This window comes from Saimiri boliviensis, chromosome 6 (genome assembly GCF_048565385.1).
Source record: "Saimiri boliviensis isolate mSaiBol1 chromosome 6, mSaiBol1.pri, whole genome shotgun sequence".
Lineage (NCBI taxonomy): Eukaryota > Metazoa > Chordata > Mammalia > Primates > Cebidae > Saimiri > Saimiri boliviensis.
In genome coordinates, this window is record NC_133454.1 from 16,532,292 (window position 1) to 16,544,956 (window position 12,665).

Sequence of the window (12,665 nt, forward strand, 5' to 3'; positions counted from 1 at the left end):
CAAGTAACTGGTGGGACCACAATAAATGCCAGGCTCAGGCACCAATGCTTAGGACAGGCCACTGCCTGGAAAGAACAGCTTTACATCCTTCTGGTTTTGATGACTTCATTGGGCATTCCTTTCGCCTATTAGATTTAGTGACCCAACAGATCTCAGTTTCCCCTGACTTGAGTGTGTCAGTTTCTTTCATTAGCTAAGACCCAGAAGAATTATTGTGGGTGAAATATTCTCCCAGAAATATTCTCCCATGGATCTGGGGTCAGGGTTAGGGTGCTTATACTTAGAAGACTTCATAACAAATTGATGCATGAGCACCTGTTGAAAGAAACCTATATGCTAAAATCTGCACTTAGTATTAATACAGTAGATAAGGTATTAAACTTCCCATGATGAAGTGGTATTGTACTGTGTCTTGTAGAACTTAGCTCTTAATAATTGACAAGAGAAAAGTAGACAATAAAATAAAAAGTCATTTAACCTTGGGAAGGTCTGGCCTTAAATATTTCTCAAATTTAAACTGGAAGTGTTTTATTTTTTCTTTCTGTTTAGTCTTTGACACTTTCACATAGGCAGAATTTGAAAGAAGCCAAGGGACTACCTTTCTTTAAAATGGAACTTGAATATGGGAGGCTTATTTTGAGTTTTTAAATTGATTTATTATTTATTTGTATAGGTATAACTAGATTTTGAATTTTAAAAAGGTACACATAAACATTGATTTTAAAAGTGTCTACTTAGTTTTTCAGGGGTTACTTACTTTGGAAATGGAAACTGGTTCAGTGAAGTTTACAATGAACCTGGATGGGAGGGAGTGAGGTGGATTTCTGAACTGGATCTCTGAATCTTGGTGTAAATAAAAGAACCCTTTGAGTTTGTGTTGGATGTTTAGCTGACTAATTTATAAACTGCACTCCTTCAGACTCATTAGGAAAAGTAAAGTAATGAATCAGTTTTAAGTGAGTCGGAATACATTATATTTTTCAACTGTTTTTTACATTACAAAAGTAATATATGCTTATTATAGAAATTATAGAAGTACAGAAAAGGACAAAAAATGTATACTTCCTCATATCCTTGCTATTCATATATAGAAATGTGTATTTTCTTTTTTCCTATATATATATGTGTGAATATGAATGTGTGTACATTGGATTATGATGTAATATTTGTGATGTGTTTTTGCTCATACCATGATATAAGAACATTGTCATGTCATTAATAATTATTCACAGACTTCTTTTGAAGTGGCTACATAATACAGAAGCTTTTTCATTTTCTTTTTGAAAACTACATAAACACAGGTAAATAGGGACTGAAAGCATTGTTTTTTCTTGGACCATTACTTTTCAGCAGAGGATAGAAAGCTTTCAAGTGTAACCTTGGAATAGTTTTAAAACGAGATACAGTTGGGAAAAAATATATATATAATGAGTCTGAATTTCAAAAGGATCATTGCCATTGTAGTTCAAACTGGGGGGAAAATGTATACTTAATGTAAAAGTTTCTCTAGCTAGTCTCCTAATACTGTCTCAATACTCAACCCCGGCAAATAATGGCTTAGAGCTGGGTTTTTAATGATTCTTTTAAACACAAGCCAACCAGACAATTTCCTTAGTATCACTATTCTCCCAGGTACTTAGATTGAAAACACTGAAATCATTTTTAACTCTCCAGCCACCATGGAGAGATAATAAATCCACAAATTTTATAGAATCTAGTAATTTCTTCTACTTTATATCTTTTTGCCTCTTCTTTCCTCAGTGGAGGCTCTCATTTTCTCTCACTGTATTGCTCCGGAACACTGTGACTAAGCGTCCCTAATCTCCCTCGGTCCTCTCCAAATTTGTCCTCCCCATATTTAGACTTATTTTTCTTAAATACAGATAAGAACTGGCCATCCATTTCTCTGTTCAATAACTTACATGTTCCTTACTGCCATCAACATTTTTGTCCTCATGATGGCCTCAGTCACTTTTCATCACTACCTTCTACCAGACCTACTGTTACTTCCATTCAGCCCACACAGCCTGAATCAATTCCAGCTATACTTCCCATCCACTGCTCATGGCATACAGGAGATGTGGAAAAACTGGGATGTTTGGTAGAAAGCCTGGGTTTAAAATTTCTCATCTCCATTCATAAAGTAGTCTGCAATACTTCTTGGTGAGTAAATCCATTTTTCTGATGCTTAATTTCAAGATGGTATAACTGACATGGTAATGATAAGGATCTACCTTGTATCATGAGCAAGCTTTATACAAAAAAAAAAAAGAAGAGATATATGCAGGATTCATTCAGAAGATGTTAAAATATTTTAGGAAAGCCAAGGAAATGTTAACTGAAGCAGAGAAGGTTAGCTTTAAATTTGGTGGTCATCGCAAATTTGCTTATGTAGCTGAACATTTCCTTATGGTATACTTTGGATCCCAAGAACATGAGCTAGAACCTACCTCCTTTGTAAAATTTTGGGATATTGATGATAAAATGATGTTTAGTTTTACAGTTGAGAAGGTGAGAGAAATTGACTGCAATATCGGCAGTTATATGTTTCCCAGCCAAGACCTCTACATAATATACAACAGTAATCAGCTAAATATAACCACTCTCCAGATTGCTTGGGAAACCAGTCACAAAATTTGCATAATTGTTTCTTTGATGCAAAGAGGTCGCTAATCCCCAAAAGATTTAGATTAATCACAGAATAATGGAGGAAAGTAAACTCTTTTATTAATATTTTTATGTTAGTACTTATACACATTTGGTTATATATATTTGTGTTTTTAAAGAGAATTTGCCATAGTAGAGCATTTAACAGAAGATTGTTGTTTGGATGTCAAGGAATAGATTTTCACTTGAAATTTTAAGATAAAAGATATTTTAAAATCTTAATATTTGTAAGTTGTTTTGGAACACGTAGGAAAGCTTAAAATGCCTTACACTTTGTTTTATTAATATTTATTAGATTTAAAAGAATGATTTAAATACTTGAGAAGTTTTTTTGTGTTTAGATAAAATACTTAAAAATTTTTAATATATTAAATTTATAAATATAGGTTAAAATATTTAATGGAAAATTAACTTAGTCATATAAACCCTCTTAATGGTGATTGTAAAAAACTTGATAAATTTATACATAAAATAGTACAATTATAATTAAAATTTAAAAGTTAAGCAATATATTTGAATTTGTAACTTTACCAATTTAATATGAATTTCACAAACTAAAAGAGTTCCACATAATGTTTTCTGTCCATGAAAGATGCCTTAAAACAACAACAACATTGCACATTATTGGGTTGTCTTTAAGTATAAGCAAGATAACATATATGGCATTACTTTGTAAATTCTAGAACATTATAAAAATATTAATAATTATCTTTCATTCTAATTTCTTTTGTGTAATCTGTCACTTCAGTACAGAAAAATATTTACCTTTCCTTTTCTCCCTAACAATTGTTTCGTCCTTCCAGACCCTGCCAGTTAGTTTCTTCTCCAAGATATAAGTTCTTTGTTTTCTATACAGTTATTACTTTGTACTTCTATTGTAACACCTAATGCATTGTGCATCACTAGTATAACACTTGCATATTCCTTGTTTTGGAGATATTTATGCCTGTTTTTCTTTACCAGAATGTGAATTCTGTATCTTTTCCAATTCTTTTTTTAGAAGTAAACATTAATCGAGTCTCTCTTAGGTGCTAAACACTGTTTTCTGTACCAGGGCCAGAGTCATTAATAAGAAATGTTATTTGTGTCTGTATGTAATGGGTAATAACAAATTATTTAATTTAATTTAATTTGAAGTAAAAAATCATTCCATCTAAAAAATTTTATAATAAAAATTTTTAGGAAAGCAGTTGACTAGTTCAGGAAAAAATTCAGGTAATGAAAATAGCAGATAAGAAAAATTACAAATACATTAAAGAAAAACGGAAGCTTCACCAGTATAGCACTTTTTCCCTTAGGCCTCAAACATTGTTTTCATTCTTATAAACAATTGAGAAGATAGTTTTGCAGAAATGATTGGAGCAGTAGAGGCTGAAGGAGGGTAGAGATTGGTTAGACAAGACTGCTGATCTTTAATCACTCAGTCAGGGATGTCTGCCCGTTCTCATTAGGAATATCTGCTGCCCACCTCCAATTTCTTCCCTTCCTTCTAGTCCTCAGCAGTCAGCAAGGCTGTTTTCCTTTTCCTTTTGTCCAGCAGTCAATAACATTGATTTTTACAGCATTAGGTGATTCTCACCTCTTCCCTCATTATCCCCTCCTTCAGAGCTAAGCAAAGCCATGTTGCCTGGAGTGCAGCACAATCTGCAGAGCCTGTAAGTCAGAAATGGCCAGAGGCAGGATGCAGGGCTTTGGCTGGGTAAGAGAGATGGTCAGTGCCATCAAATCTCATGAGAACATCCTGGGCAGAATATTTTTGATGCAGTCTTAATGTAAGGGGTAATATATCCTCCAGAGGAAAAATGCACATAAAATGTCCTTCTTGTTCACTACAATTTAATTGAGTAGGCTGAGGGGGAAAAAACCCCTGAGGTCCTGTTTCCAGTTAATTCTTACTGAGTCGATTTGGATAGATAGTTACTGCTCCTGGGAAGAGGCCACCTCTCGGAATGGGTCAAAAGGGCAGTAGTACATAACGAGACCAGAGTAAATTGCAGGAGAAAAGAATTTACTCAATGATAGCTTTTTTTTTTTTGGTATGCCAGAAATTTCTTAATTTTTATTTATTTTAATCACTATAAAAACCTTGTCAGGCGAGGGTTACTGCCGCCACTAACCAGACTCTAAAACCGAAACTTAGAAATGCACATTAGTAAAACCAAAGTCACATAGCAAGAAAATGGCAAAGCCAGTCTTTCTATACACACAACTTTGTCTTCCAGAACTGCTGACTTTTCCTTCTGAGAGTTTATATAAAAGTGATAATAATTTTAAAGAGTGAAGACATTACTCCTCTGTTTAAAGATCAAGGAAAAGGTGCTAGAATTGGTTTTGATTCAGTAATCTTATGAAGAAATGATCACAACGGTTTTGTTGCTTAGCTAAGGAAGAGCAGGAACAGAGAGAAACCTCAGATACTGTTTAGGAAAGATTTAGCCCAGGCTGGTTAAAAGGTGCCTTAATGCAGGGTTTCAAAGACTGGGAAAGGAATTTCAGGTTTCTGGACCTGAAATTATGTGTTGAAAGCATGTAAGTTTTTCAACAAAATCTTTGTTTATGTGATAGACATTAGCATTCCATCTTACAAGCCCTTCATGGTGTCTTATACATAAAAAAACCCTCAATCAGTGGTAGATTTCTTCCTTTCTCAAAGACATCCCACCCTTCTCTACAACATAATGTGAAGGCTAATTCCCAGTCTTTCTTTCTGATGAGGTATAAGTAAGGCTATTGTTTCTACTCACAGGGGAAACATCTTGAGAATAAAAGCCTTAAAAATCTGTATCAAATTCAGCTACAACAACAAATTTCAAATCTAATCCCTCATGTTGAGGAGAAGTGTGGATGTCCCTAGGACAATCCTTGAGTACCTACTGTCACTGTCCGATAGAGTAACTATCAGTAGGACTCCCTTGAGTCATGCTGTCCAATAGAGTGAGTAACCACGGGACACTGTGGCTGTTGAGCATTTGAAATATTGCTAGTCTGAACTGAGATGTGTTGTAAGATGCATATTAAATTTTGAAGATATAGTACAAAAAAGTGAAGCATCTCATTAATCTTTATCTTTGATTGTATGTTGAATTGATTTTAGATATATTAGTTTAAATAAAATATATTATTAGAATTGATCCCACCTGTTTTTCTCCACTTTTTTTTAACGTGGCTACTAGAAAATTTAAAAGTACATCGATGTTTCTCATTTGTGGTTCTTTTTACTATATATTTCTTAGACAACACTGCTCTGGAGACTAAAGGGTCACTCATTCTTTCCATGGATAGAGAGGGCCTTGACCTTGATATTTTGAAAGGGTTTTTATAATCAGTGTGGTTAGCTCTCTTCCTCCCTATCCTCAGACAGAGAGGATGGACAAGAATCTTTCTAGCTCTAGTTCTGAGATCTTGACACAATCATTGAATGCTAGATTTAAAAGAGAACTTCAAGATTCCAAGTTTCAACTTTCAACTACAGTCCAAGGAGGTTAAGTGACTTGTCCAGAGAGTTAATGTCCAGTACTTTTTCCATTAAAATGTACTGCCTCTCAAATGCATGACCACCCTTCTCAGTGGAGAACTTAAATATCTATATTGTCTTGGGAGAATGCAAACCCTATGACTGGGTGCAGACAGGTTTTCTTGGAATGGAAATTGTTCTCTGCCATGTTCTAAGTGGTCCCAGTGGAGAACCCTTATTTGACTTTCAAAATTATGTACTGGTATAATCTCTTCAGTGGATCCCTCCAACCCTGGCAAAATTAGTTAATTTCTATTCTTCCTTGTCTACACAGCTCTATTTCAGCTCTGAAGAAACTATTTTGTGTGGACTGACTCACACATAAACTCCTTAATTCAGGGTGCTTGTTCTGTGGGCTCAGCATCAGGCACATGGTAGGCCTGCAGCAAATAATAGTTTTATTGAACTGTTTTTTGGAAAACTCTCACAGACTCCCTTTTATGTCCTAAATCTTGTTATTCTATTCTTGTTATTCAATTTCATTAAAGTAGTAAATAAAACCGTCAACTTTTTCTTTCTTTACATACCTATTTTTTTCTCAATCAGTGATACTTAGAAAATGCTATCATGTTTTGGAAATAGCATTCCTTCACTCTTTGTTAATCTCCCAGTTAGTCATATGTTGAATTGCCTCATCAAAGGGACCCTCTCTAAATAAATGAAGTTGGACTTGTCAGTCAGGGGTGGATTGAGTAGGCCTGAAGAAGCCATGATTCATGCAATCTCATTTCCATGGTGTATGCCTTAAATGCCACATCTCCAGTTAGCAGTTAGTCTCTCAGGAAAAAAAAATCAGCTTTGCATTCCTTTTGGGTTTTAAAAACTCCCTTTTGAAGTTTGTGCTTAGAATGAATTCCCTTTGGCCTTTTGGCTTTCTCAAGGTGGGATTTAGAAATGGCTCCATTTCCCGTAAAAATTGATTCTAAAATCTGTGTCTACTGATACCCTCATTTTAGCATTAAACAGCTACAACAGTGTAAAGAAGAAGGGAATGAGTTTTTTGGCTTGCCATGCCTTGAATTCAGTTCTTTTCTCTCTTTCTTTGCGGATATGTCAGGATGGGAGATAATTTGAATGCATAGAATCCTGGCCCTAGTCCCTTGGCCTTACTATTCTCGTTTTCTTTTCCCTGCCCACACTTTTATTTGCCAGGCTGCTGAAATAAGAGACCTGTACTGATAGAAGCTCATCATATTCACAAACACTGATGTAAGAAGATTTTTAAATTTGTGCAATGGAGTTATCTATTTATTCATTCAACTTTCATTTATTGGATGTCAACTGTGTTTTAGCTACAGAGACAGGCATCTTTAGTAATATTTTTAAAATTCAAATTCCTGTTTCAGAGCTGAGATAACTAAAACTAAAATGCCTTAAGTGACCTCTCCAAAGTCAATGCTTATAAATAGTGTATCTAGCACTCAAACTGAAGTCTGGGTGGAAAAAATTGTGCTCATTCTATGGCACTGTACTACTGTTTCATGATATAAAAGAAATCGTGGCTTACTATAGTGTAGCACGGTGATTAAGAATGGGGGAATGTGGAGTCTCTCTGTGTTTCTATCTATGCTCACAACCCTATAGACCTAGGTGGAAAGTCCCTACTCAGATTTTTCAGTCTAACTGCAGTGACTTGATCTAACAGTGTTTATAATTATGGTGTCTTAAGAAGCAGTCTTAAGGCTCCAAAGTTCTTCTGTGATGTTTTTTTCCATTATAGGAAATGCCATCTGCTGTCCCCAACCCTTTTTCAAATGTCTTGATTTTTCTTCCACCTCTACCACTGCTCCTATAAGATGCCTTTTATTTTTTACTGGGGCTACTATAATATATTCCTAACTCCTACATCTATTCTTGGCCCATTCTAGCCTGTTTTCCATACTACAGCTAGAGGGAGGTTTTTCAGGTAACAATTGGATCATGTCAAAAACCTGCTTAAAAGGCTTTCTCTTGCTTTAGATATGGTTACAAGGTATTGTGTGGTCTGACCTGATCCTCTAGCTTTACTGTCTATCACACCCCTCTATTCCGTTTGTGAACCATATTCTTCTCTCCTTGCAACAGTTCCTCAAAAGATCAGCCATTTTTCTAATATATCCTTTTCTATATTCCTTTCCTAGAATGTCTCCATCAACCCTTCATCTAGTTCAGTGCTATTCATCTTTCAGACCTTATCTCAAACCTCTATCCTTCGTAGAAGTCTTCCCTAACTCTTTTTTCTAGGTCTGTTCCCCTGTATTAACTCTCATTTCATCTGAACCCATTTTTTTTGGGGGGGGGGCGCTTACCAGACTTTGCTAAAATATGTATTTTAAAATATAGATAGTATTTCTTTGATTATTTAATTACTACGTGTCTCCGTGCTGGACTGCAAATTCCATTGTGGTGGCAATCATATCAGTTTTACCTACATTATATCCTTAGGAGTTATCGGTGTGATAAATGACAGAAGGAGGCAAGCTTTTTTTATAACCTGCCAGTTTATCTTCTCCAAATTAACATGTCTCCTGTCTCATATGTTTCATTTGATAATATATCTATCATCTTGTCTTCCCTGACTTAAAGCACACTAATTATTGCCACCCCTTGGCTCTGCGTGTGTGTGTGTGTGTGTGTGTGTGTGTGTGTGTGTGTGTGTGTGTTAGTCTTGCTGTGGGTAATGGATAGCACACGTCAAGTCATCGAGTGTTGAGTTTTTTCCCCTGTCACATGCATGTGCCCATACTCCACCGGCTGTATGTTGGTGTATGTTAAAGTTAATTTTTTAGGAATGTTAAAAAAAAGCAACTTTTTTTAGTATTAGTTCAAGATAAAGATTAAAAATAAAAAAAGAAAAAAGGGAACTTAGGTCTGTTATTCAAGAAAATAGAAATTACAGAGTATATTCCTAAGGTAAATATTTAAAATAATATTTGACTGATCACATATTCTAGCCATGCCATGAGACTTCATTAGAGTAATTATTTGTGCTGAATTTGTTAAACTAACAATCTTAATCTAAACTAGACTTTAACTACCAGATGAGTTTTTTACAAGGCATTTTTAATAATTGGTGTGATTTGCCTATACTTTAGAAAATCTGGAGGTGGTACTAAAAATCAATTTTAGGAACATGTTAAACTGTACCATATGTACGCAATCAACAAAATCCAGACTTCGAAAAAGTCTAAAGGTCAAATGGCTCAGGCTTATCAACAGATTAATAATAAGAGAAAGAAAGAGATGGAGTAAAAACCAGTAAATAGTCTTAGAGACATAGAAAACTAAGCTATAGTGTTCAGGAATAGACTATAAAAAATACAAGAGATGGATCATTATAAAAGTCAGGCCATGATTACTTTTGAAGGAAAGCAGGGTGTTTGATTGGCCTGAGGCACATGGAGACCTCCGTGGGGGCTGGCAAAGTTCCATTTATTGACCTGAGTGGTGGTTACAAGAGTCTGTGCTTAAATAATTCATCAAATCATACATTTTCTGTGGTTATCTGTGTCTCTGTTTTATTTTACAGTACAAAAAGGTTTTAAAATTCAGAAAAAGGGAAAATCTATTTTATTACCAATCTTTTTGTATTTGAAATTAAAATATCTCAGAAGTATATTGTGTTAAGTCATAGAGTCTATTGGTGGTTGTCTTTCAATGGCAGAGAGAGAAAGCATTGGATACTTCATTTGGATATTGGATTTTACAAAATTCTTTGAGTTTTGAAAAGTACTTAACATTGGAGGAGAGGTAAAGAAGTAGAAAAAGGAAAGCTTGTACACAGATACACAAACCAATAGAAAAACTTCCAGATCTTTTTCTAAACAAATAAAAATTCAGATCAGGCTGGTTGTGGTAGCCCACACCTATAATTCCAGCACTTTGGGAAGCTCAGGCAGGAGAGTCACTTGAGGCCAGGAGTTCAAGACCATCCTGGCCAACATGGTAAAACCCTGTCTCTACTAAAAAAATAAAATAAAGTAAAATACAAAAATTAGCCAGGTATGATGGTGCACGCCTATAATCCCAGCTACTTGGGAGGCTGAGGCAGGAGAATCACTTAAACCTGGGAGGTGGAGGTTGCAGTGAGCCAAGACAGCACTGCTGCACTCCAACCTGGCTGACAGAGTAAGACTCTGTCTCAAAAAAAAAAAAAAAAAAAAAAAAAAAAAAATCAAGTCAAACCAATTGGCCCTATAGAGATATCATTTCAGTGAGCCTAGGTGTTCATTAAATTTCTCTCTCTCATATTTGCACCATGAAAATATAACAAATTGTGGCATATTCAGACTTTGGCAGGGTCTTGGCAGGGAAATGGGGTAGAACTTTATTCCATAAATGTTTATTTTGTTTTTGTGTGTGTGTATTAGATACTGTTTTATTAAAACTTCACAATGATCAATTAAGATTGGTTTATTGTCTACATTTTACAGATCAGGAAAAACTAAATGAAGGAAATCGTTTTAATAGCCTGACTTAAAGGACAAATGGGATTTGAACCCTCAGTTATGGGCAGCACAAAAGCCATTTCCAGCAAAAGAAGTAGTGTACAGCAATGTGTGACAACAGGAAAGGGTAGGAAACATTTAGGAAACAGTATAGTCTAATTTAGTTAGAAAATAAGATCTGACAAAGCAAATGGAGGCCATATCATGAATAGCAAGGTGAGAAGTTTTTACCTCACTTGATAAGTTGTAGAAAGTTATTGAAGGTTTTGGGGTGGAAAAACAGCATATTAGGAAGTTTTTGGAATATTATTTTGTTCATGGTGCATCTGATAGTGTAATTTGATAAACAAAGGGATATGATTGCAATTAAAATGAAATTTAAGAAAACATCTTTAAAGGAATTATATCATTACACAGTAGGTAGAATATACATAGAATTTGTTGCACCATTGTGTACAAGAGGAAGTAGTGTGACATTTTAAGACTTGGTGCATATGTGGTCTAGTTATTCTGCTAGAAAATTTCTATATTATCATCAAGGGCATATGATGCCAATTTTAAAGAATTATTATTAAAACTGAATACTTTTGTTTGGTAAATGTTGTCAGTTTGGTTAAAAGTTTTATCTCAGTGTTGATTCACTTTTTATATTCCTCAGTAATGTTGAGCATTACATGGGCCCATAGTCAATTGTATTTCTTCATTTGTAAATTGCCTTTCACATCATGTTATTGAAAAAAACTGGAACTTTGTTCTCATTTATCTGTAAAACTTTTTTACACATTAGGAATAATAATAATTTTTATCTGTCACCTGTTGGAAATATTTTTTCTGAGGTCAGTGTAACTTGCCTTTAATCATTATTGGCTATATATCTCAATTAACCAAAAAAATTCTATGTATTGTGGCTCCTTTTACTTTTAACACTCTCTAAAATTTTATTTTTACTAAAACTTTTTGAAGTAAAGAACTGCACAATTATTCTAATCTTGTAGTTGAGGGAAATTATATTAGGCAACCTGACTCTAGTGTTACCTGTATGATCATATGACTTTTTCAAGCATCTGTGAAATAGAGATACCGCTATATGTCTTATAGGTAAATATGTTACTTGAGTCAACCAAGTTCATGCACAATGCCAACTATCAGGGATATAAAGATAATAAGAGAGATTCCGGCCCCTGAGTTGCTTATATTCTAAGGGGAATACTGGTATATATGCACTTATACCATAATGATGACATAAGCATCCTCTGTAAGAATGTTGGAGCCTTGGCTAACTACTTACAGGGATATTGGGGAAATTTTCAACTAGATCTTAAAGAATTAGTGGGAGGTAGGAAATATCTTTAGTTAAAACATAAGGCATGAAAGTGATGATAGATGGTGATCTTCTTTAGGAAATAGCAAATATGTCTACTGTGTTCAGAGAGTAAAGAAGGCAAGATATAGTTTGGAGTAATATTGTGAAGGTCTTTGTATTTGCTAAAAGTTTCGAATTCATTCTCTTGTCATGTTTTATATTATCACTAGTTTAATTTTTCTTATGTGTCAAAATAGAGGAGTGTTCTGACTAGACTTGTGTTTTTAGGAAGATGATTTTGACAGGAGAGTTGGAAGATGGCCTGGGTATGGAATCAGAGAGGAAATGATGAAAAGAGTTAGGAATCTTTTGTAATGCTTCAGAAAAGAAAAGATGAAAGCTTGACCTATGAAAATAACTTGGGAAAGGGAAGAAAGAACCCTACCGAAGAAATATTTAGAGGAGTAAAAGTGAGACAATAACTATGAGTTATTATGTGTTTTAAGAGTGGCAGAGAGGAAGAAGCTAGGACTCATGCATTCTGCTTGGATAGCTAAAAAGATTATGGTATTATCAGCTATCCTAGAGAATTTAAGCACAGAGCAGATGTGGAGAAGAAAAATAACAGTTTGCACATGTTAAGTACCAAGGGTAAGGCCTGAGAGCCATTCAGTGGACAGCTATATGTGCCAGTCTGAATCTCTGGTATGAACAGCAAGCTCAATATAGAGAGCTGGCCATCATCACTATTTAA

At 34.8% G+C, this 12,665-nt stretch overlaps 1 protein-coding gene across 11 annotated transcripts in view; it reads left to right on the forward strand.

The window, feature by feature from the left end:
• DLG2 (discs large MAGUK scaffold protein 2) overlaps positions 1-12,665 on the forward strand; it is a 2,103,224-nt gene that overhangs the window by 639,496 nt on the left and 1,451,063 nt on the right. The gene's annotated exons all lie outside the window — the stretch shown is intronic.